This window comes from Grampus griseus (genome assembly GCF_964374135.1).
Source record: "Grampus griseus genome assembly, chromosome: 7".
NCBI lineage: Eukaryota > Metazoa > Chordata > Mammalia > Artiodactyla > Delphinidae > Grampus > Grampus griseus.
The window spans coordinates 39,786,200-39,813,777 of record NC_139001.1 but is presented as its reverse complement, the minus strand read 5'-3'; positions in this window follow the sequence as shown (position 1 = coordinate 39,813,777).

Sequence of the window (27,578 nt, the reverse complement as noted above, 5' to 3'; positions counted from 1 at the left end):
GTCTCTGTAGTAAATGCTTATGGATTATATATTTGAGGAAACTCAAAATCTAGAGAGTATTGGGGAAAATGTATATGCATTTGGTAGAAATGATGCAATTCTACCACATTCTCTTTGCTTGCTCCAAATATTAAGTAAGTAAATTTATTGGAAAAATTCAATCTGAAGTTTATATAAAATCTATGCTTTAGGGAAAATGGAGATAAAAATAATATTTTTTAGGTAAGTATATCCTCTGAAGGAGAGAGATGCCAACTTCCTAGTCAACAAAGTGGTTACAAGCTTGGGTATTGGTATCCACAGTCCTCAATTCAAGTACAGCTTCCTACATTCATAGCTGTATAATGGGGAAAGTTACCGAAGTTTTCTGAATTGGAGTTTCTGCTTATTCATGATTTTTTAAAATAACACTTTCCTCTTAGAGCTGTGTTATGGACGGAATGTTTGTATCCCCCTCAAATTCACATGTTGAAATCCTAACCCTCAATGTGATGACATAAAGAGGTAGAAACTTTGGGAGGTAATTAGGTCATGAGGGTAGAGCCCTCATAAATGGCATTAGTCCCCCTTAAGAGACCCCAGAGAGCTTTCTCTCTCACCCTTTCTACCAAGTGGGGACACAGCAAGAAGACAGTCATCTATGAACCATAAAGTGGGCTCTCACTAGACAGTGAATCTGCCAGTCCCTTGATCTGGAACTTCCCAGCCACCAGAACTGTAAGAAATAAATTTCTGTTGTCTATAAACTACCCAGTCTATAGTATTCTGTTACAGCCGTCCAAACAGAGTAAGACAAGTTGTTACGAACATGACATTAAATTGCTTATGTTAATGTGTTGCACAGTATTTAGCATATAGTATGTGTGCTTTTATTTCTGGAATTGAGATTAACATAATTTTCAAAAGGATAATTTAGGTCACAATCATTGTATTATCAGTCAGTTAATAAAATGGCTCATATCAAAGGTCACTATAAATTTTATTTTATAAATATATCTGTCATACTTTTCTGTTATAACTCCCTTAGGACACAGTAATAGTAACAACAACAGCAAAAGTCATTATATAAGAATGTAGGCCATTTTAGCTTTTCATAGAATCAGTAAAGCCCAAAACTTAAATATATCAAAAATCCTGTCTAGAATAATTCTTTTCATGCCGTTTCTCAGGTGAAATCTACCTACCTGCTTTTTTCCCATTTAATCAAATGTTTATTCAATGAAAGTATGTATAAAAACTTACAAATCTGATAACTCAACTATATATGAGATAGGATGATGGGATATTCCGTTTTTAACATATACGTACAGCACAGTTATTAACTGTTTTTCCCTTTCTGCTGCGGTCCTTATTTCTGGCTCCTGTTTTGTCGTGTGAGACCATTCTGGTATTGGCTTAAGGGAAGATTAATGGACAACTTTTATCACTTTCAGGCCAAGGGAGGAAATTTTAGGTGTTAAAAAAAATTGGAGACTACCTGTTAAGGTAGCATAGAAATTGCTTAGAAAATAACTTGAACTCATTCTGTGAATCTTGTTCTTAAAAACTTTGTGAAACTCCTTTGTAGCTCATGGGTTAATGTGATATCACAAATTTCTAATAAAATTTCAAGACCATATCACACAATGGTTAAAAACCACTGGGTTTAGATCAGATAGAAGTGACGAGCCTCCTAGTTCTAATGCTTCCTGGCTTGGTGATTTGGGCAACTTATTTAATCATCTGTAAAATGGGGATAATAAAAATCTAACTTAAAAGGACTACTATGTGGATGAAAGAAGATGATGTATATAAAAATACTACAATATGTCATATATAAATGCTGAACAATTGTAAGTTGCTGGTAATATTAATTTTTATAGTCTTTTGACTATATATTTAAAAAAATGTTATTAAGTTGCAAGCAAATGTGTTATGTTTTCTTGGAGAACTTCTAAGTGCAACAGGTAGAAAAGTGTTTTATTAATACTAGATACCCCGCTTTACATTTTCTCCATTCTTTGGCAAAAGAAGAAATCCTTTTTTCTTCCAAAGCTACTTCTACAGAATTTCTGTTTCCTTGAGGCTCTTACTAATGGTCATCTACAAAGAGCTTTTTCTCAAAGGACCTTATGCTGAAAGTAGGAGATGAAATAATGTCTATTCATAAGTACATGATTACCAAATAGGGCAGTGTATGTTTTCATTCCCGTGAATCTATGTTGCACAGCCTCTTTGAAATTAATGTCTCTTGTATTTTCCATTGTTCTCAATTTATAGAAAGATTATATTCTGTTTTATAATCTATTGCTTATCCAACTTCCAGAAAATAGATAGCTGAGATACACTTGCTTTGAAAACATATATAGCTATATTTAGTACCACCACCTACATGATCTAAGTTAAGATCAATACAGGGGTCTCAAACTTCAAGTCCCAAATGTTAAAACAGTAAGTCTCAGAACTCATGCATACATCTGAACACTAAATTTCACAATGGAGTTCTAGGTATTTTTATTTTATTTTATCTTATTTTACCTACTCTATCTAACTTTAGGTCAGTCACTAGAGTTCTCTCCACATCTTATTATACCATTGAGTTGAAGGTGTAATAGAAGTACCAAGAATACTGAAATAAGCTAAATAGATTACTCATATAAATAATAAACAGTTGAAGAAGTATTACAAAGTGATATACCCAAGAATACAAATGAACAGAGTATTAATTATGCATCTGACTAAATCTGGCCACAGAAATGATCAAAGGAGACCAGTCAGAAAAGCTTCCTGAAAAAAATGCACTTTTGAAGTTGGAAAGGCAAGTGCAAGAAAAGGCCTGGAGGCAGAAACATAACAACATGCAAACCAGGATGAAGAGCTTAGATAGGGCAGAAGATTCCCCCATTGCTTAACCAGACAAAAAACCTGATGAATAAATGTAGAAAAAAATGAGCCCCTAGGATGCACTTTTAACAAGTAGTTTTTCATGAAAAGATCAGAAAATTAGTCTTTCGCCTAGCCAGTGTTAATTGAAAATGCAAAGGTCTTTCATGAGCTGATGCAGGTTTCTGAGCCATGTTGTTTTGGTTGTTTTTTTTCTGAATGGTGGCTATAGTATTTCAAAATGACACATGGCATTAGGTCACTGGAGGTATCCAGTTAAAAAGCAATCAGCAAACCATGTGACTGCAATTGTTTCCTCCACCCCACCTCTCAGAGAAGCCATTCCTGGATACCATTTGTTACCTGAATGATTTTACAATGTTGATGAAATTGTTTTGTCAATGTTTGCAAGCTTTCATGCTATTAGCTAGGTTTTCAGCAGAAAAGGGACTGGTTATATGTTCTTTTATGTGCTAAAGCAGCAGGCACCCACAAAATACAGCTTCATTGATAAATTGTTATCATCCTATGACTTTCAGATGTTAAGCATGCACCTGTTGCCTGCATTAGGAGGGCAAATTAACAGAAAAACATCAGTTTTGTTATATTTTTGAACTGTAGTGGTAAAATATATCAGAACTTGCCTGAAAATAACAAAACATTCTCATATCAATCATAAAACTCATGCTCCTCAGCTTCCTCAGACAGAGTTTCAATTTGCCCAGAAGAGAGAGGGATTTCTCTCAGCCAGGTGAGATGACAGGTATGAACTAAATGACCCCAATTTGGGGGCCTTGGCAGAGATAAGGTCTTCAGGATGAGAAGTCAGACTGGCACTTATGACTTTTATCAGAGACATACCTTTTGTACCAATATAACGAGTAAGTTCATTCAGAAAAATATCTGTGCAGTGATAGCAAGATAGATTATGCAAAGAATGATAATGCCTGAAGGAGGTAGCTTTACCTTAGGATTTAGGAAGACAGCAAAAGGATTTGCTGAAAGTGACTAAATCACAGGTCTAGATAAGATTTCTAAATAACTGATTACAAAACATCACACAGAAGTATATGCAGCCACAATGGATCTACATTGACCTGTGATGTACGTGTGTATGTTCATGTGTGTGTACAGACATACTTCTAGTTTCTCCTCAATAAAGAACTAATGGAGACATTTAGCAAGTATTTTTTTTTTTATAAATGTATTTATTTATTTATTTTTGGCTGTGTTGGGCCTTCTCCAGTTGCAGGAATCGCTGCGTGCAGGCTTTCTCTAGTTGCAGCGAGCGGGGGCTACTCTTTGTTGTGGTGCACGGGCTTCTCATTACGGTGGCTTCTCTTGTTGCGGAGCATGGGCTCTAGGCATGAGGGCTTCAGTAGTTGTGATACACAGTCTCAGTAGTTGTGGCACACAGGCTTAGTTGCTCCGAGGCATGTGGGATCTTCCCGGACCAGGGCTCGAACCCGTGTCCCCTGCACTGGCAGGTGGATTCTTAACTACTGTGCCACCAGGGAAGCCCTAGCAAGTATTTTTATTCATCCTGTATTCTTCTCCTTCCACATTTTTAGAACCACCACTCTTCTTATAACACATCATTTACTGTAAGAGTAGCTGTTTCCTTATTTCAGGACTCCTTTTTCTATTTGCAGAAGTCTTTAGTCATTCTATTTGCAAAAGCTCATTTCCCATACAGACTCCATCAATGGATTGCATAAAGGCTTTGCTTATCTCCAATGTACTTTACAAAATGTGAACTGCCTGCTTTTCTTAATGAAGTGTTGGACGCTTCAGATCCCTACAATTCTGAGCACAGGATGCTGCATGGCTTCTGTCACAATCATAATTCTCTCTAGATATTTCTTTACTAGAATAATTATATCTGACCCAACTATGGCAGGTATAAACCTGACTATGGTCCACACTAAAAACAAATCTTTCCTTCCTCATTCTCAACACAATGACCCTTCTTGCATCACTTTAGTCAATATTTCTGCACCAATAAGCCTCATAAAGAAATTCAGTGGCGTTCAAGTTTAATGACTCCAAACATACCAAGATGTAGGCTGACACAGGATAATTTTACTTTTCAAAATATTGAGAGTTTCGATCAAGAATAAAATATTTAGGAGGAAATACATAAGTTATAACTGAATATTTTGTCCACAGAAGAGTCATCTATAGTGAAAGAAGGTAAAGATGAAGAAGAAAAATAATATACTAAACAAATTAGTACAAGACCTCATAAAAACACCTACAGATTCATTATAGAATTAGGGCTACCTTTCCTTAATATTTCATCATAAGTTAGATATATTTGTCATATACTATATAAGTTGAATCTCATATATAAGATTATATCGATATATTGTAAAATTTAGTCAAAGTGGCCAGTTCTAGAAAATATATTATCAGAGCTGAAGGAAAGCTGAATTGTAACTGCCTACAAGGTATGGAGGAAGGGACAATGGAAAACAAGCTGATTTTCATCATAAAATGTGTCAGGTGCAGAAAGTAAGATGGAGTTAACAGAAGCATTCTTTAAAAGCCTGTTTAATGAGGAGTTGTACTCCCAGATTGCTCCCCTCCCCAGCCCACTGTCACCTAACATAGCAGAAGATGGGAGGTTTTACCTCTGCAGTTGAAGGAGACATGGTCTGAATTGAACTTTGAGGCAGAGCTGAGGGTGGGACTGGATAACCTTCTGGAACCTGGCACATTAAGTAACAGTTTGCACATTAAACTTTGATACCCCTTCCTAGTCCCTGTACTTTTCCCAGAATGTTTGTAGGTTGGTTTATACCATCACAGGCAGAAGAAAGAAAAAATGTCCCATAGAAAGACTTATAGATACTATTATTTGGGGATTCCTCACTGAAAGGACCAGATCCTCTTTGGATCACCTTCCTGTGAAGCATACCAATTGATAAGTTTCTTTTCTGAACAGAAAACTTCCACTTTTCCAGCCATATTATTTATATTTTCAAATAACACTATGATACAATATTATGTTATAATTATTGTAATAATTTTAATGAGACAAGTTGTCAAAACATTTAGGAACTGTTATTGTTTTGAATTGTTCAGGAGCACTTAGTATTGTGATCGATAATTAAAATATTCAAGATAATTCAACTTAAAATAATTTGTGGTTTACTAGTCATGTAAACAGTATTTAAATGTTTGAGAAAGTGCTTAATATGTTTTTTTTAATTGGGTATTACATATAAATAGTAACTGTATTCTTCTCACATGCAAAGAAAGGCCTCTTGAGCAACATCAACCCTAAAGACAATTAACAAAGCTCAACAAAAGCACGTGAGAAAAAGTTCCGAAGCAGTTGGGGGGGATACACTGCTTTTGAGATAAATGTCTATAGAATATCCAGGCAGAAATACCCAATAGTTAGCTGAAAATACAGATAATATGTATCTGGAGTTTATAAGTGATGTTGGGGGTGAAGTATCAGTGCCAAGATAGTAGTTATAGTCAAAAGAGTTGATGAGATGTTCTAGAAAGGTGGCATTTGAAAGCCCTAGGATCTTAGTTTTTCTGGAAGTACCTTAATGGCAATGTCCTCAAACCTAGTACCACATAGAAGTGAACTGCTATTTCAAAAATTCTAAAAGATCAAGACTTGAATTCAGGCAATTTAGGATATACTTATTAGTAATAAACTTGTTATATGATCTTGAACAGGTATTTTCCACCTGTTGGATTCAGTCACATTATGAATTGAATAATTATGTTTTACTAGGTAGTTTCAAAGAAAACTCTTCTATTCAATGATTCTATGAAATCTTATGACATAAACAGCATAGAACTCCTAATTTAGCCCTGATCACAAGTCAGAAAGTAACTGTCACAAGTTTTGATATTTCCATATCACAATGATATTTTTAAAAAATGAGTCGGGCTTCTTAGTATTGAAATAATGCTAAAGTATTATTTTAGTGGCTCTAATTTTAGTGACACTATTATTAGTAATCTATATTAACAAAACCTTTTCTCTATAAAATTTAATGTGTTTTCACCTGGAAAAATATTTATACAATATTAAAAAGATTAAGAGGTCTTGATTAGAGACACAACTATTCAGTCATCTCTATTTATAATTTCTATGAATTATAGTTATATATATACAAATTCTAAGACAGATCCATTACCTAATAAACCCACCCCTTTTAGTTAGAAAATACTCAGCTTTAACTCATTATTACTAAATTCAAACCACAAGTATAGTGACACAACTATTGATTAGAGACACAACTATTCAGTCATCTCTATTTATTAGAGACACAACTATTCAGTCATCTCTATTTATAATTTCTATGAATTATAGTTATATATATACAAATTCTAAGGCAGATCCATTATCTAATAAACCCACCCCTTTTAGTTAGAAAATACTCAGCTTTAACTCATTATTACTAAATTCAAACCACAAGTATAGTGACATATCTTCAGTTCTAAATATTTTTTAAATTTTTGGTTATTGTAATGCTTAAACTTTTGGAATATCAGAGCCAGTATCCTTTGTTACAGTTATTCATTATTTTTATAGCCAAACTAAGAAAATTAATATATGCTATCAGATCATAAAAATGATAGACTTGTATCTATCATTTAGACTATAGTTTTGTTCATCTGAATATAAAAGTCCTTAAGCAACAAGATTTTTCTATTTGATTAACTACCCAGAGAAAATGAAAGCCTGAAAATCTTTTTTTGCACTACTGTAGAAAGCTAGGTGTTTAAAATGAAGAGCATGATTTACTATAAAAAGACTTCTGAAATTATTCATTAAAAGAATACGATAAGGTATATTTTAAAATGTCTTCTTTCAGCTGAAAATTTTCACCTAATTTATTCAACTATATTTCTGAAGACAAAGTATTATTGTATTCCTCCATCCTGTCCTTTAGGAAACAAGTGCATTAATGTCTATTATTCATAGTTATTCTTCTAGATTTGAAAGCATAGTGCAATGCAATACTGACCTGAATTGAATAATGCACATGCAAGTGCCTTTACTTTCATCTCCTTACCCTCACTGTTTTTTGTCTTCAAAGTTATCTTATGGCAGCATTTGAATATGGAAAGCTACATTGCACAGTTTCAATCTGACAAAGAATGCAAAGCATTTGAGGTAGACTGACAAAGGGAAAGATTGCATGATCCTTAAACTTGAAGGAATCAGGAATAAAAAGAGAAGAAACATAACAATGGAGAGAAAGAAGATGAGAATAACCAGCTGGCAATAGAGAAATCAGATTTTACTTCTAAATCCATTTTTGATAACTTTTTGTAGTTTTTTGTATATTGCTGAATTTTTATATAATTTCATGCATAAAGAAAAGCTGCAAGAATAGTACAAGGAACTCCTCATACCGTGTATCAACATTCAACAAATTTTTTTACATTTTGCTCAATTTGCCTTATTAATCCATCCTCTGTCTCTACCCACCACCTCTCTTCTGTCTCATCTCTCCCCACCTCTCATGTGTGTGCACAAATACACACATACACATATGATTTCTTCTGAGCTTTTGAAATTAAGTTGGAAACATCATGTCCCTTTACTCTTACATTATTCAGTGTACACTGCATAAGAACAAGACCACTGTCTTAAATAACCCATAATTCAATGAGCAAAATAGTAAAATACAACATGGATTCAATACCATTATTTAACACATAGTCCATAATCAAATTTTACTAATTGATCCAATAATATCCTATATAACTATTATTTTTCATCTGCCCAGGATTCATCCAGGACTTTGTATTACATTTTATTAGTCATGCCTCTTAAAACTCTTTTGGTCTGGGACAGTTTATCAACATTTCATTGTCTTTCTTGAGCCTGACATTTTTGAAAAGTTGAGGCAGTTATTTGGTAGAAGAGCAGTTTAGGTTGTCTGATGTCTCCTGATGAGACTCGGGTTATATATTTTGGCAAACTGTTATTTATGTCCTTCTCAGTGCATCATATCAGCAACACATGATGTCAGTTGTCCCAATTTTTTAATGTCAACTTTGATCAGTTGGTTAAGTGATGTTTATCTGGTTTCTTCACTGTATTTTTCACTTTGTAATTGATAAGCAATCTTAGCAGAGATACTTTGATATTCTATAAATAGCCTGTTCCTAATCAAACTTCCACTCACTAATGTTAAATCATTTTGATTTTCTAACTCTATCATTCCTTCCACAGTTATTATTCAGCATTCTTCTATAAGGAGCTTTTCCTTCTCCCTCATTAATTACTTTATTGTGTTATATAAGTATAAATTCTCAGAATTTTTCATTAGTCAATGACTTATAATTCATTACTATCATTATTTTATGCTAAAAATTGTATAATTGAAATGTACAAGGAGAGAACTTAAATGTCTCACAAAAAAATAGTGTGTATATATATATATATATATATATATATATATATATATATGAGATGATAGATGTTTTAATTAACTTGATGGGGGAATCTTTTTGTAATGTATATTTATATTTATATATATACATATATATGAGATGATAGATGTTTTAATTAACTTGATGGGGAATCTTTTTGCTATGTGTATATATATATATATATATATATATATAAAATCATCACTTGTACACTTTAAATATCTTACAATTTCAATTATACCTCAATAAAGCTAGAGAAAACAAAGAAAAATCTCAAATAAACAAGCTAACTTTACATTTTAAGGGATTCTAAAAGGAAGAAGAAACCGAGCCCAACTCTAGCAGAAGGAAAGAAATAACAAAGATCAGAGCAGAAAAAAATAGAGACTAGAAAAACAATAGAAAAGATCAACAAAACTACGAGTTGGTTTTAGAAAAGATAAACAAAATTGACAAATCTTTGGCTAGACTAAGAAAAAAGAGACAAGACTCAAATAAATAAAATCAGAAGTGAAGGAGAAGATATTACAACTGACCACAGAAATTTAAAAATCATCAGGGAAATGCAAATCAAAACCACAATGAGATATCACTTCACGCCTGTTAGAACTGCTATCATCAAAATGAACACAGATAATAAGTGTTGGCAAGGATGTGGAGAAAACAGAATCCTTGTACACTGTTGGCGGGAATATACACTGGTGCAGCCATTATGGAAAACAGTGCGGAGGCTCCTCAAAAACTAAAAATGGAACTACCATATGATTCAGTAGTTGCTCTTCTAGAGTATATCCAAAGGAAATGAAATCAGTATCTTGAAGAGATATCTGCAATCTCATGCTCATTACAGTATTGTCCACCAATAACAAAGATACAGTTATCAACCTAATTTTCCCTCACAGATGAATGGATAAAGAAAATGTCATTCTAATATAAACTATTACTCAGTCTTTAAAAAGAACAAAATCCTGTCATTTGTGACAACATGAATGAACATGGAGGACATTATACTAAGTGAAATAAGCCTGGCAACAGAAAGACAAATGCTGCATGAGCTCACTTATAGGTATAATCTAAAAAGGTCAAACTCATGGAGCAGAGGATAGAATGGTGTTTGTCAAGATCTAGACGGTGGTGAAAATGAGATGTCAGTCAACGGGTACAAAGTTTCAGTTATGTAGATAAGTTCTGGAGAGCTAATGTACAGCATGAGTATAGTTAGTAATACTATATTATATACTTGAAAATTTCTAAGAGAGAGATCTTACATGCTTTCACCACACACAAAAAAGTGAAAACTATGTGAGGTGATGGATGTATTAATTAGCTTGATAGTGGTAATCATTTCACAATGTAAATGTATATCAAAACATCATATTATTCATTGTCATCAAATGTAACCCAGAATTTTGAGGTAAAACCTAAGGATGTCTTCCAACACAGCAGCAACATTAGGTGTTACACTTCTTCTGTATTTATTTTAGTCACCATCTTCATCCTCTAACTCATTTAACATGTTAAACCATTACTTTTCAGTGATTATACAGTGGTGTTTGGTTATAATCTGTATCTAAAGCACTTTGACTATAGTATGTTTTATCTCTATTGATTTGAAGTGATAAAAACTGAGTGTCTGCAAACAAGATGGAGATACTCTTATTGCCATCTATGCAGTGTGAGGTAACCTCAGATTCAATTTCAGTAATGAAAATTGAATTTAGGAACCTAAGAAATAGAAATTTACCAAACTGCAAAGCAAGCATGAATGGGCCCCATTGCTGTAACTGTTCTGGAAAGATAAGAACATGAAGTTTCAGTAGACAGTTTGCTTAAAAGCCCTGCTCTGCGACCCCAGATAATTAAAAGTGATTTCAGTCTGTCCATGTTAGCCAGTCTCTACTCCACCCCACCTCAAAACGCCACCTCAAAATTATACATGTACCAGTCCCAATCCTATAAAACTTTCTTTGTAACTTTCCAAGACCTTGTATTTATTTGTTGGCAAGATTATTAATAAAATCAACTTGTTTTTTGGTAATGGTTTTCCTGGTGATTTTTGTGGGGGCTTTTACAATTTCATGAGGCTCCACGGTAATCTATCTACATTACATGGCTTAAGACCTTTGATTTGGGACTCTGTGGCACTTCCAAGACCCACCTGAGCCACTCTTACCAGAAGCCTATCCTAGGCTGCTGTGGTGAATAACTTTCTAGCAATACATATGACTCTGATTTTTATAAAGTAAGCCCTCTGCTCCATTTAACTTGTATCCTCAGAATTGGTCCTTCAGGTATATTTTAACATCTAATTAAAATAAATACTATTTTCCTTGGTGAAAACTGCCTACTGTCACTTTTGCATCCTTATTTGTCATGTCTAAAGAATGTCATTCTCTGTTGTGCACTGACATAAGGAAACTCATAGGATAGAAGACAGACATACTACCTACAAAGCCTATTCTCCAAAACTTCCCTGAAGACTAATAAAAAGTTCTCCTTGGACTGTCATCCTTCCTACAACAAACTATGCCTTAAGTCACCATCAAAACTATTAAGAATCCACCTCATGTTGACTTGTGTCGAGGACCTTAATCTTGGAGAAATTGTTTCCCCACAAATTCTGCCTGTCAGGGGCCACTAACTGGTTAGTTGGTGTCTAGACATGGCCTGATCATCAGGATTGGGGGAGAGGGGACTCGAGACATGGAATATTATAAGCAGATACTTTTAATCAACTGCATTTGTTATTCATGGGTATGTATAACAGTAAATATAAATATTTCCTAGAATCAGGTTCTTAAATGTGTTCACATCCCAATCTCACTTCATGTACATATCACTCTAAATGGCATAATTTTTTATCAAGGACCATTTGGAATTATAGTAGCCATTTTGTGGAACATCTGATATATCTAATATTATATATCTTTGAGGTGGACAATGAAAGAAAGGTAGTAAGATTCTAAACATCCAATAATCATTTTTCCAACTTTATTAAGGAATTATTGACAAATATAATTGTATATGTTTAAAGTGTACAATGGTGATTTGATATATGTATGTAATTGTGGAATGATTACCAAGATCAAGATAATTAACACATCCATCACCTCATATAGTTAACTCTTTGCATGTTTGTGTATATGATGAGAATGCTTAAGATCTACTCTCAGTAACTTTCAAGTATACAACACTTAATTATTAACTATCCAATAATCATTTTTCAATTGATACACAACAATCTTCAAAAGAAATACAGAGCTCAAATTGGCATCCTCAAAGCTCTCTTTGGCAAAGTTTAAAGAGAAAGTCATTTCAATCTTAGATATACTACTCTCTACAGGCCTGTCTCTTCCACTTTATCTTGGACTACCTTCTCCTTATCCTTCTGCCACTCTTTCAGCCTCTACAAGAATGATTGTCTACGAAGAGCCTCTATAAGAATGTTCTTTTCCTCAGAAAGTTCCCTAGAAGGAACCTTTCTAATTTCCCTTAAGGTCTAATAATCCTCAAATCAGGCCTATTATGCAGGTAGAAATTCAATATTTGCAGATGGAAATTCAATATTTGTTTCAGGCTGAACTTCATGTCATTATCAAAGAATTTTGTAAACAAAAAGAAGAGAAAACTAAATAACACCCCTGTCAATTTCATCATCAGAGACTTATTGTAGAGTAAATGGACTTTCAAAAGAGTCTTTTTAGAAGCCCCAGAAAATTTGTCTACCTATGAACAATTTATTGCTGAGTTGGTCATCTTTGTTTGTACCATGTAAGCTTCAAAACAAAATGGAAGAATTGCCCTTGGTCAAAAATACTTATGGGCTAAAAACAACAGATAATCTATAAAATGTTCATATTGATATGTACAAACAGCCTAAATGATTGGTTTTCTTAAGGTAGACACCAAAGAAGGCAATAAAAATAAAAGGCATAATTATTAGAAACAAGAAGCAAAACATTTAATTTGCTAATTATATAATCATTTATACAGAATATTTAATATAATCTATCAAAAATGCTACTAGAACTAATAAATGAGTTTAGCAATGGTGCAGAACAAAAGTTCAATACAAAAACAAACAAACAAACAAAAAAATTGTACTTCAATATCTCAAGAATCATTGAGAATTGAAATAAAAGCCAAATTATTTTTAAAAATACCATTAAAAACATAAAACATTTTGTGATAAATTTAATATGATATGTGATGGACTTGTATAATAAAAACTATAAAATAATATAGAGAGAAATTTTTTAAAATGAAGAACTCTACAATATTCAAGGATTGGAAGACTCAGCATTGTTACACTGGAACTTCTCCCTAATTTGATCTAAGGATGCAACTTAAAACTATCAAAATACCAAGTTTTAGATAAATTGGCCAATTTCTTTCTATGAAATTCAAAGGGCCTATAATAGCCAAAATAATTTTCAAAAGTGAGTAAAATTGGAGGACACTGTTATTTTAAGATTTACTGTAAATCTACAGCAATCACATCACTGTGGTACTGCCGCAAGAATACGCATGTAGATCAATGGAAGTAAGCAAACAGTCAAGAAATAAACCAATATATATATGCTCAACTGATTTTCACCACTAAATTTACCGAGACAATCCAGTGGAAAAAGAATAGTCTTTTCAACAAATATTCTTCAACTAGAATAACTGAATATATATGGGAAAAACTGACTTTGAACTTTCCTTCACATTATATATGAAAATTAACCCAGAATTAATCATAGACATAAATGTAAAGTGGAAACGATAAAATGTCCACAATTAAATGTAGTAGAAATTCTTCTGCAATCATAGGGTAGATAAAGATGTCTTAAATAGGACAAAGCAGCACAAATACTAAAGAAAAATAATTGATAATTTTTACTTTATCAAATATAAGACTTCTGTTCTTTGAAAGACACTGTTAAAGAAATGAAAAAGCAAGCCATAGGCTAGTATAAATATTTGTAAAACATTTATCTGATAAAGGACTTAATCTAGAATATGTATTTTTAAAAGCTGAATTCAATAATAAGATGGCAACTACTAACCCAATAAAAATGAGCATAAGAGTTAAACAGCCACTTCAACAAAGAAGAGATATTAATGACAGTTAAGCACATGTAAAGATGCTCAGGATCATGTCTTTAGGGAAATGCAAATTAGACCCACAATAAGATACCACTACGTATCCATTAGAATAACACAGATTTTTTAAAGACTGAAAATGTCAAGTTTTGGCAAGCAAATGGAGCAACCGGCACTGTTCTATATTGCCACTGAAAATACATAATGGTACAGCCATTTGGGGAAAGAGTTTGTCATTTTCTTATAAAGATAAACATGCATCTACCATATGACCAAGCAATCTCACTCTACATATTTTTCCGTAAGACATGGAAACACACTTACCTCAAAGATTTGTACACCAATATTCACAGACTTGATTCCTGACTTAGTTTTATAGATGGCATTTACTTAAAGATTGAACAAAGAAAATACCAGGCTAAGTATGCAGTAACCATCTTTGTTTAACCTTTAGAATTCAATCCTTTACCAGAGGCTTAGCACAAATTCCTAGAGGAAGTTTTAGCTTTGTCTAGAGCCTGCCAATTTGCCAAAGAAAGAAAGCCAGTATCTATACTGATAGAAGATATGCCTTTGGGGTCATACATGACTTTGGCATGCTATGGAAAAGGGAAAATTCCTTATAGCTGATGCCCTCAATACAAATATCAGGTAAATACAAGAATTATTAGAATCTTTTCAATTGTTGAAACAAATAGGTATCATTTAAATAGAAGTCACAATATAAAGGACAAACTCCGGAAACATGGCTGTTCAATGAAAATATAATCAAGCCATAAGTATTAGCCAAATTTATATTTTTAAATTTTATAGCTGCTACTTCAAAAAAATTGAAATCAAATGTGCATTTAATTTGAATAATATATGTTAAACATATGTGACCAAAATATTATGATTTTAATATGTAACCAATACAATAATATTAATTCTATATTTTACATTTTTTCTTTTTATTAAGTATTCAAAACCCAATGTGTATTTCACACTTACAGTACATCTCCATTCAGACTAGCCAAAATTCAAGTTTTCAGTAGTCATATATGGCTAATGCCTACTGTATTGTACTGTATTATCCAAGCTCTAGACACTGACATTAGACATGCCCTGGCTCTCATCACCATTCCAAACAAGCTCCCTTAACATAGACTGGCATAAAAAAGCCATTCAATGATTGAGGGATAAATCTATGAATTCTTTCAAAGAGTCCATTATAAAAGCTAAGCTTAGATTCTGAGAAAAACACTGTGAATGATCTGGTTGAATAATTCATAAAGATAAATTTTGTGATACCAAAACAGCTAAGTGTTGGTACCTGATAGCCTCAAATGGCTATTCATGAAAATTATTCATGAAAATTCCCATTATAAAAGACAAAAGTTGCTTACCATGGAACACTAATATTGATGAGTGATGATGTGGCTGGTTCACAACTCATAATCAACATAATTCTGGAAAAAAAAACATGAATCACTTGGAGATATCTTCACCTATTTGGTCTTGCATCTTCTTTAAGCTAAGTTAGTTAAATATTATAAGGGGGGGCTTCCCTGGTGGCGCAGTGGTTGAGAATCTGCCTGCCAATGCAGGGGACACAGGTTCGATCCCTAGTCTGGGAGGATCCCACATGCCGCGGAGCAACTAGGCCCGTGAGCCACAACTACTGAGCCTGTGCGTCTGGAGCCTGTGCTCGGCAACAAGAGAGGCCGCGATAGTGAGAGGCCCGCGCACTGCGATGAAGACTGGGCCCCGCTCGCCACAACTAGAGAAAGCCCACGCACAGAAACGAAGACCCAACACAGTCAAAAATAAATAAATAAATAAATAAATAAAGGAGATCCTTTAAATAAAAATTTAAAAAAATATATTATAAGGGGCTAATTCAGTATATTTTCTAAACTGTCTTATCTTCAAGAAATTAAAGCTGCTTTTCCACAACATCTCTCTTCTCCACCATTGCACAACCCTCAACCTGAATGTTCGGTATTTTGAAAAAGTTAACAAAGAAAGGCTACACATGAACCTGGCTGGAAAGAATCCTATCAATGACTATTGACTACACACAGTAATCAAATTCAGTGAGTTGACACCTGGGTCCATATTCCACAATATAAAAAGTCCAATTCCATTTGACAATCCAAACTCTTGGGTGATCTCAAGATAAGGTCTCCAGATAGTCTCCAAACATAGATGAAATCATAAAGCAGACAACTTCTACCATGATTTTGGATCAGGTACATGACTTCTTGATGTCAACAGTTTCTGTTCAAAACCCATTTGATAAAATCCAGATGACCAGAAACACAAATAATCATGTTTTAATCTGCACGATCATGTTCTTTATTTTCCTGGGTATTTTATTTTCTCTCTGTTGGCTTAAGGTTCTAGAAGGTTATAACACTTGTAGCTCCTTCACCATTGCTTCCTAAATGTCCCTACTCTTATTACTGTTCTTATCATCCTTCATCCAATGCCTGGCTATGATTTAGTCACAATTTGGCTAAAAGATACAATCAAATCAAAAGTCAAATTGTTCTCAATTTTCTCTGGGTGCCATCCAGCTTCCTTTAGTACCAGTCCCATCTATAGAATCAATTGGTTTCATGAGTATTTGTTTTCAACCACTATATGGTAAACACAACCCTAATCAGTCAAAAGTCTAAAACTCCCTATGACACAATACCTAGCATTGACCATTTCCATCTCTAACAAAACAAACCTGACACGTTTCACAAGAAGTGGACTTTGTAACTGAACATTCACAGAAACAGAACATAATGATGAACTAAGAAATGGGTTGTATGTATACACATGCTCTTCTCTTTTAGCTATTATTGAAACTCTATTCTCTTTTTTTTCTTTTTTTTTAACATTTTTATTGGAGTATAATTGCTAACAGACCATTGTAAAGCAATTCAACTCTGTTCTTAATAGCATTCTCCATTGCCAGAAAGACTACGCATAAAGCTTTGATGGTGATCTTTATGGGAAAGTAGACAAAGTATTCTTTTCATATTAGTTTATTTAGCTGATTGTGCCTATTATTGTCAGTTTGAAAACAGAACAGTAACTTTTATTTATTTATTTTAATTTTTTAATTTAATTTTAGTTATTTTTTTATACTACAAGTCCTTATTAGTCAGCATTTTATACACATCAGTGTATACATGTCAATCCCAGTCATCCAATTCAACACATCACCACCCCCAACTCCACGCTGCTTCCCCCCCTTGGTGTCCATACCGTTGTTCTCTACATCTGTGTCTCAATTTCTGCCCTGCAAACCGGTCCATCTGTACCATTTTTCTAGTTCCACATATATGCATTAATATACGATATTTTTTTTCCCTTTCTGACTTACTTCACTATGTATAACACTCTCTAGATCCATCCATGTGACAACAAATGACCCAATTTCGATCCTTTTTATGGCTGAGTAATATTCCATTGTATATATGTACAACATCTTCTTTATCCATTCGTCTGTCGATGGGCATTTAGGTTGCTTCCATGAACTGGCTATTGTAAATAGTGCTGCAATCAACATTGGGGTGCATGTGTCTTTTTGAATTATGGTTTTCTCTGGGTATACGCCCAGTAGTGGGATTGCTGGGTCATATGGTAATTCTATTTTTAGTTTTTTAAGGAACCTCCATACTGTTCTCCATAGTGGCTGTATGTATCAATTTACATTCCCACCAACAGTGCAAGAGGGTTCCCTTTTCTCCATACCCTCTCCAACATTTGTTGTTTGTAGATTTTCTGATGATGCCCATTCTAACTGGTGTGAGGTGATACGTCATGATAGTTTTGATTTGCATTTCTCTAATAATTAGTGATGTTGAGCAGCTTTTCATGTGCTTCTTGGCCATCTGTATGTCTTCTTTGGGGTCTTCTGCCTATTATTGGATTGCGTTGTTTGTTTTTTTAATATTGAGCTGCATGAGCTGTTTATATATTTTTGAGATTAATCCTATGTCCGTTGATTCATTTGCAAATATTTTCTCCCATTCTGAGGGTTGTCTTTTCGTTTTCGTTATGGTTGCCTTTGCTGTGCAAAAGCTTTGAAGTTTCATTAGGTCCTATTTGTTTATGTTGGTTTTTATTTCCATTACTCTAGGAGGTGGATCAAAAAAGATCTTGCTGTGATTTATGTCAAAGTGTGTTCTGCCTATGTTTTCCTCTAAGAGTTTTATACTGACCAGTCTTACATTTAGGGCTCTAATCCATTTTGAGTTTATTTTTGTGTATGGTGTTAGGGAGAGTTCTAATTTCATTCTTTTACATGTAGCTGTCCAGTTTTCCCAGCACCACTTATTAAGAGCCTGTTTTTTATCTATTGTATATCCTTGCCTCCTTTGTCATAGATTAGTTGACCACAGGAGCATGGGTTTATGTCTGGGCTTTCTATCCTGTTCCATTGATCTATGTTTCTGTTTTTGTGCCAGTACCACATTGTCTTGATTACTGTACCTTTGTAGTATAGTCTGAAGTCAGGGAGTCTGATTCCTCCAGCTCCATTTTTTTCCCTCAAGACTGCTTTGGCTATTCGGGGTCTTTTGTGTCTCCATAGAAATTTTAAGATTTTTTGTTCTAGTTCTGTAAAACAATGCCATTGGTAATTTGATAGGGATTGTACTGAATCGGTAGAATGCTTTGGATAGTATAGTCATTTTCACAATATTGATTCTTCCAATCCAAGAACATGGTATATCTCTCTATCTGTTTGTACCATCTTTAATTTCTTTCATCAGTGTCTTATAGTTTTCTGCATACAGGTGTTTTGTCTCCCTAGGTAGTTTTATTCCTAGGTATTTTATCCTTTTTGTTGCAATGGTAAATGGGAGTGTTTCCTTAATTTCTCTTTCAGATTTTTCATCACTAGTGTATAGGAATGCAAGAGATTTCTGTGCGTTAATTTTGTATCCTGCAACTTTACCAAATTCATTGATTAGCTCTAGTACTTTTCTGGTGGCATCTTTAGGATTCTCTATGTATAGTATCATGTCATCTGCAAACAGTGACTGTTTTACTTCTTCTTTTCAAATTTGTAATCCTTTTATTTCTTTTTCTTCTCTGATTGCCATAGCTAGGACTTCCAAAACTATGTTGAATAATAGTGGCGAGAGTGGACATCCTTGTCTTTTTCCTGATCTTAGAGGAAATGCTTTCAGTTTTTCACCATTAAGAATGATGTTTGCTGTGGTTTTGTCATATATGGCCTTTATTATGTTGAGGTAGGTTCCCTCTATGCCCACTTTCTGGAGAGTTTTTATCATAAATGGGTGCTGAATTTTGTCAAAAGCTTTTTCTGCATCTATTGAGATGATCATGTGGTTTTTCTTCTTCAGTTTGTTAATATGGTGCATCACATTGATTGATTTGCGTATATTGAAGAATCCTTGCATCCCTAGGATAAATCTCACTGGATCATGGTGTATGATCCTTTTAATGTGTTGTTAGATTCTGTTTGCTAGTATTTTGTTGAGGATTTTTGCATCTATTTCATGAGTGATATTGGTCTGTAATTTTCTTTTTTGTAGTATCTTTGTCTGGTTTTGGTATCAGGTTGATGGTGGCCTCACAGAATGAGTTTGGGAGTGTTCCTTCCTCTGATATTATTTGGAAGAGTTTGAGAAGGATGGGTGTTAGCTCTTCTCTAAATGTTTGCTAGAATTCACCTGTGAAGCCATCTGGTCCTGGACTTTTGTTCGTTGGAAGATTTTTAATCACAGTTTCCATTTCATTACTTGTGATTGGTCTGTTCATATTGTCTGTTTCTTCCTGGTACAGTCATGGAAGGTTATACCTTTCTAAGAATTTGTCCATTTCTTCCAGGTTGTCCATTTTATTGGCACAGAGTTGCCTGTAGTAGTCTCTTAGGATGCTTTGTATTTCTGTGGTGTCTGCTGTAACTTCTCCTTTTGTATTTCTAATGTTACTGATTTGAGTAATCTCCATCTTTTTCTTGATGAGTCTGGCTAATGGTTTATCCATTTTGTTTATCTTCTCAAAAAACTAGCTTTGAGTTTTATTGATCTTTGCTATTGTTTTCTTTGTTTCTATTTCACTTATTTCTGCTCTGATCTTTATGATTTCTTTCCTTCTGCTAACTTAGGGTTTTGTTTGTTTTTCTTTCTCTAGTTCCTTCAGGTGTAAGGTTACATTTTTTGAGATTTTCTTTGTTTCTTAAAGTAGGCTTGTATAGCTATAAACTTCCCTCTTAGAACTGCTTTTGCTGCTTCCAATAGGTTTTGGATCATCGTGTTTTCATTGTCATTTGTCTCTATGTATTTTTTTGATATCCCTTTGATATCTTCAGTGATCTCTTGGTTATTTAGTAAAGTATTCTTTAGCCTCCATATGTTTGTGTTTTTTACATTTTTTTCCCTGTAATTCATTTCTAATCTCATAGTGTTGTACAAGGTCAGAAAAGATGCTTGATATGATGTGACTTTTCTTAAATTTACTGAGGCTTGATTTGTGACCCAAGGTGTGATCTATCCTGGAGAATGTTCCATGCACACTTGAGCAGAAACTGTAATCTGCTCTTCTTGAATGGAAAGTCCTATAAATATCAATTAAATCTATCTGGTCTATTGTGTAATTTAAAGCTTCTGTTTCCTTATTTATTTTCATTTTGGATGGTCAGTCCATTGGTGTAACTGAGGTGTTAATGTTCCCCACTATTACTGTGTTACTGTTGATTTCCTCTTTTATAGCTGTTAGCATTTGCCTTATGTATTGTGGTGCTCCTATGCTGGGTGCATATATATTTATAATTGTTATAGCTTCTTCTTGGATTGATTCCTTGATCAGTATGTAGTGTCCTTCCTTGTCTCTTGTAACTTTCTTTATTTTAATGTCTATTTTATCTGATATGAGTATTGCTATTCCAGCTTTCTTTTGATTTCCATTTGCATGGAATATCTTCTTCCATCCCCTCACTTTCAGTCTGTATGTGTCCCTAGGTCTGAAGTGTGTCCCTTGTAGACAGCATATATATGGGTCTTGTTTTTGTATCCATTCAGCAAGCCTGTGTCTTTTGGTTGTAGCATTTAATCCATTCACGTTTAAGGTAGTTATCGATATGTATGTTCCTATGACCATTTTCTGAATTATTTTGGGTTTGTTTTTGTAGGTCCTTTTCTTCTTTTGTGTTTCCCACTTAGAGAAGTTTCATTAGCATTTGTCGTGGACCTGCTTTGGTGGTGCTGAATTCTCTTAGCTTTTGCTTGTCTGTAAAGCTTTGATTTCTCCGTGAAATCTGAATAAGATCCTTGCCACATAATCTTGGTGTAGATTCTTCCCTTTCATAACTTTAAATATATCGTGCCACTCCCTTCTTGCCTGTAGAGTTTCTGCTGAGAAATCAGCTGTTAATCTTATGGGAGTTCTCTTGTATGTTATTTGTCATTTTTCCCTTGTTGCATTCAATAATCTTTCTTTGTGTTTAATTTCTGTCGATTTGATTACTATGTGTCTTGGTGTGTTTCTCCTTGGGTTTATCCTGTATGGGACTCGTTGCGCTTCCTGGATTTGGGTGGCTATTTCATTTCCCGTGTTAGGGACGTTTTCGACTATAATCTCTTCAAATATTTTCTCTGGTCCTTTCTCTCTCTCTTCTCCTTCTGGGACCCCTATAATGCGAATGTTGTTGCATTTAATGTTGACCCAGAGGTCTCTTAGGCTGTCTTCATTTCTTTTCATTCTTTTTTATTTATTCTGTTCCACAGCAGTGAATTCCAACATTCCGTTCCATGTCACTTAGCCATTCTTCTGCCTCAGTTATTCTACTATTGATTCCTTCTAGTGTAGTTTTCATTTCAGTTATTGTATTGTTCATCTCTGTTTCTTTGTTCTTTAATTCTTCTAGGTCTTTGTTAAACATTTCTTGCATCTTCTCAATCTCTGTCTCCATTGTTTTTCTGAAGTCCTGAATCATCTTCACTATCTATTCTGAATTCTTTTTCTGAAAGGTTGCCTATCTCCACTTCATTTAGTTGTTTTTCTGGGGTTCTATCTTGTTCCTTCACCTGGTACATAGCCCTCTGCCTTTTCATCTTGTCTATCTTTTTGTGAATGTGGTTTTTCTTCCATAGGCTGCGGGATTGTAGTTCTTCTTGCTTCTGCTATCTGCCCTCTGGTGGATGTGGCTATCTGAGGGGCTTGTGCAAGTTTCCTGATGGGAGGGACTGGTACTGGGTAGAGCTGACTGTTGCTCTGGTGGGCAGAGCTCAGTAAAACTTTAATCCGCTTGACTGCTCATGGGTGGGGCTGGGTTCCCTCCCAGTTTGTTGTTTGGTCCGAGGCAACCCAACACTGGAGCCTACCTGGGCACTTTGCTGGGGCTAATGGCAGACTCTGGGAGGGCTCACACCAAGGAGTACTTCCCAGAACTTCCACTGCCAGTGTCCTTGTCCCCACGGTGAGCCAAGCCTCCTCCCACCTCTGCAGGAGACCCTGCGACACTAGCAGGTAGGTCTGGTTCAGTCTCCCTTGGGGTCACTGCTCCTTCCCCTGAGTCCTGATGTGCACACTACTTTTTGTGTGCCCTCCAAGAGTGGAGTCTCTGTTTCTCCCTGTCCTGTCGAAGTCCTGCAATCAAATCCCACTAGCCTTCAAAATCTGATTCTCTAGGAATTCCTCCTCATGTTGCTGGACCCCCAGGTTGGGAAGCCTGACGTGGGCCTCAGAACCTTCACTCCAGTGGGTTGATTTCTGTGGTATAAGTGTTCTCCAGTCTGTGAGTCACCCACCCAGTAGTTATGCGATTTGATTTTACTGTGATTGTGCCTCTCCTACAATGTCCTTTTGGCTTCTCCTTTGTCTTTGGATGTGGGGTATCTTTTTTGGTGAGCTCCAGTGTCTTCCTGTCGATGACTGTCCAGCAGCTAGTTGTGATTCTGGTGTTCTCAGAAGAGAGAGTGAGAGCATGTCCTTCTACTCCGCCATCTTGGTTCACGGCCCAGAACAGTAGTTTTGAGAGGAAAAAATTAAATTTGCTGAAGTTGGTTGTCCTTTGACCCAAACCACATTTAATACCATGGTCTCATTTGCTGTATATAGCATACACATACACACACACACACACACACACACACACACACACTTATAAACACACACATAATATGTGGATACACACACAGTATTTTCCAAATTGGCAAATCATTCATATGCATAGTTAATCCATTGTCACTAAAATAATAATCTCAGGGAAAAGAAACATTAGGAACTCTGAGTAGAAACACTCTTCTGAAAACCCTGACATGAGTAAACAAAATCTTTGAAGGCATGAAAACACAAGACAGTAAAGATGGGAGAAAGTGACATTCACGAAACGTCTGTATTTCTGACTTCTTGGTTAGACAAGTCCTCCTTAGCTGTTCTGAGACTTTGAAGTTTACCTAATTTACCACCCATTTATAAATAAATCAAACAGAAGCTACAAAAGGAAGCCAAATCATCCATCATGCCTTTAGAGGCTTACTCTACCTAAAAACAAACATCATTTAACTTCAGTTTACTGTAGCAGAAAGTAGAAATAACACAGAGTCTTTATAATCCTGGTACTGCCTCCTGACACGTGCCAAGTTGCTGAGTGATTTCAATATCAGGGTTGACTAATCATTTTCATCATTTATTTTAAATGAACAGTGACATGTTATTAATTAATATTAATCAGGAAATTACCACACAAGCAGAAAAAGAATGGTTGCCCACACATGGCTCATTAGGCTTATGTAGCTTAAGACATGAACTGGAATTTTAGACTCATGGTTTACAGAATTTTATAGAAACAACTCATTCAAATATTTCTAACATAATATGAAAGATAAAAAATAAATTTTAAGAAAATCTTAAAGAAATGAAATGTGACTTTTGGCCCATAACCTTGGCTAAAGGAGAAAGAAATATACTTTTCACAACAAAAGAAGTGCTACAGATCAAAGAATAAAGGTCACATGTGAAGAAGAAATCCTATCGATGAATGAATATCTCCACATGTTATTTTGTGTTATATTTCCCATATTTATAGGAGAAGGCAGAGCAGAATAATATGTAATAAATTGTTAATTCAAAACTGCAATTTAACCATTAATTTGAACCTTTTTGCTGATTTGAAGAAGACATATTACCAAGTAAAAATAAGAAAATCATGTCTACTTCTGTATTTTCTGTGCATCTGAGGCCTTTGGCAGACATTTTCTTGAAAATTAATGAAGTGAGCTTGTCACTTGAAAGAAAACAGCTGATATTTGTTGCAAAGGTTTCAGCATCATTCATGGTAACTAACATAATGCGTGGGTAAAAGATCCATTCAAAGAGCAAGAAAGGCCAGTGGATTTCAATGTCATGGAGTACACAAAGCTTTTTGATGTGGTTTCTGATTGCACACTGCAACTAACCTCTAAGAAACTAACAGTTCTAAGTGGGTGGTTGCAGTATTAAGAAAAAGTGTTGAAAATAATACCACCTTTTTCAACTGTGAGGCCAAATTATCCTCATACATTTCAACTAAAACAACATATTGCAACAAATTAATGAGGCTCCAGATGTCTTATATTTCACAAGCTATTAAATAAATTTGCAAAACTGTAAAACAATGGTATTCTTCCTGTGGGAGGCCAAATTCTCAGATGGCTTCCAAGATTCTTTTCTGCTGGTGTACATGCCCAATATAATCACCTCTCCTTAACTGTGGGCAGGACCTGTGAATATAATGGCATAGTCATGCTCCTGATTACATTACATTATATGACAAAGGTGATAGGATAGTAATGTCCCTGGTTGTTACCTTATCTAAGACTCAATGTAGACTGAAAATAGTTTCTCTGTTGGCTTTGCAAAAGTAAGCTGCCATGTTGTGACACAGTATATATACAGTAAAATTGCATTTCCATAAGCTCCAAAATAGGTGAAACCAATCTATGGTGTTGGAAATCACAATAATGGTTACCTTTGCAGGAGCATGGAAAATAGTGACTGAAAGGGGGCATGGGGAGAACATCTGGGGTGTTGGTAATGATCTATGTCTTCTTCTGGATGCTGGTTACATGTGTTTGTTTAATTTATAAAACTTCAAGTAGCTGTACTATTGTGATTAGTGCCTTTTGATGTATGCATGTTATACCAACTCAGTCATTATATTGAACAAGCATATTTTACCACCCTCTTCTATAACCAACAATACTACATAAGACAAAGTGTTTTGGAGTTCAATTGCTGGGTAACAAATTACCACAAATTTAAGAGCTTTAAATAACATACATTTTCATTGCATAGTTCCAATGGGTCAGGAGTCTGTACACAGCTTAGCTGGGTCCTCTGCTCAGGGTTTCTCAAGACTGCCATCAAGATGTCAGCTAGGGTAGGTTTTTTCATGGAGCTCAGAGTCCTCTTCCAAACTCAAGAGATGGTTTGTAGAATTTATTTCCCTTGTGTCTGTATGACTAGTGTTCTCAGCTTCTAGCGGCTACCCTCAGTTCCCTGCTACGTGGCCCTCTCCATAGGCAGCTCACAGAAGCTTCTTTCTCCAAGGCCAGCAGGAGACTCTCTCCTTCTAAGACTGCATCTTATATAATGTAAGCAAATCAAGGGAATGACACCCTATCAACTTTGCCACATTCAATTGTTAGAAACAAACCACAGGTTCCATCTGTACTCAAGAGGAGGAGATTATACAAAGGAAGAGGAAGGGATTATTGGAAGTTGTTCTAGAGTTTATCCACTACGCAGAGTATCAGTGACTGCTATTTTTTAAAAAATGACCATTCTTTATGTAGCATTTCTTCAAGCCCAGAAAATTTCACTTGGGAGATTTCCAAAATTAAATTCTCTCTTGAGAAGCTTTAGGAGCTCCTTTAGAAAATGTCATTATAGCTGGGCATGTATCAAATGATGACTAGTTTTTAGAATAAAAAATATTAAAATCAGCATGCCCTTGCTGTGTTAATCAGAGACTTCTGGGTTGTTAAATTAGCATGAATTATAAGAGTAAGTATTTTCCCAGTCTTTTTGATCCTCAACTTCAGGAATCTGTAATGTTTTCTTTAACAGGTACTTATTCTATACGATAGGATATAAGCTAATGCTTCTGCATGTGATATCACAGATAATAAAATATACCAATGAGACCATTAACTAAAGGATTTCCTAGGAGTTTCTATTAAGTGTTAGGAAAGTAATTCAACAATAAATTATTTTTCAATGTCTGATTCAGTTAATTGAATGAAATCAGTTCAATTTCAAACGTTAAACATATTTAAATGAATCATATCAAGATTTGAATTAATTTCAAAGAAGCACTTGCCTTGCAAAATATAAGGCATGGATATGTAAGGCAATCATTCTGCACAATGATATTTCTTGGGAATATATAGGCTCAAGATTTTAAAAAGGGTAAAAATATATGACAATAATAATTAATGGAAGAGAAAAGTTATTGAACAGAAATAAAGATATAAAAAGTTTATTGTTTTATCATTGCCCCTTCCTTTTTCTTCTTATATCTCACTTTCTCCCTCACTTCCCCATTTGTTTTGCAATGTACTATTTATTGCCATATCTTTGGAACCTAGAATAGTCAGCGTTTGTGTATACTAGGCACTCAAAAATTATTTGTTGAACTGATGAACATGTGGATAGATACATCCTATTTCTTGTATTTTTACATTTTTATTGCCTAATTTTTTCCAAGTTTTTATTTTTTGTGCCCTCACATGTGCCCTCTCATTTTAAAAGTCTGAAGAATAACTATGAAAAATGAAAAGAAGTTGCTGTTGGTTTAATTAAGACAGTGAAGATTTAAGATACTGAAGTAGACAGAAAGATCTGCTGGTTCAGGTTACAGGAAAAGAAAGCCCTGCATAAAGAATAAATCCCCCAATGCATCAAGGAGAGATGAAATTCAATACTATTTTAGGTGGAATAGAAGGTTTGAAAGAGCCTCTGCTCTTACTCTGTGCTGCTGATTCGGTTGCCCCTGCTAATGCTGCATGGCAGGTGTGCGAGTCCCACTTTCAAGTCTGATATTTCACAAGATCAACTGGCATTTAAGCTCCTCAGGCTCTCCTCAGGAGTCATTCAATTAATACACCAAAGAGCTTTTGGTTTGCTATGATTCCTCAAAGGTCAAGTCGTAAACATTTAAGGGATATGTGATGATTAAAAAGACTATTCACCATAGATGGTTTAGCCTAAAACACTTTTTT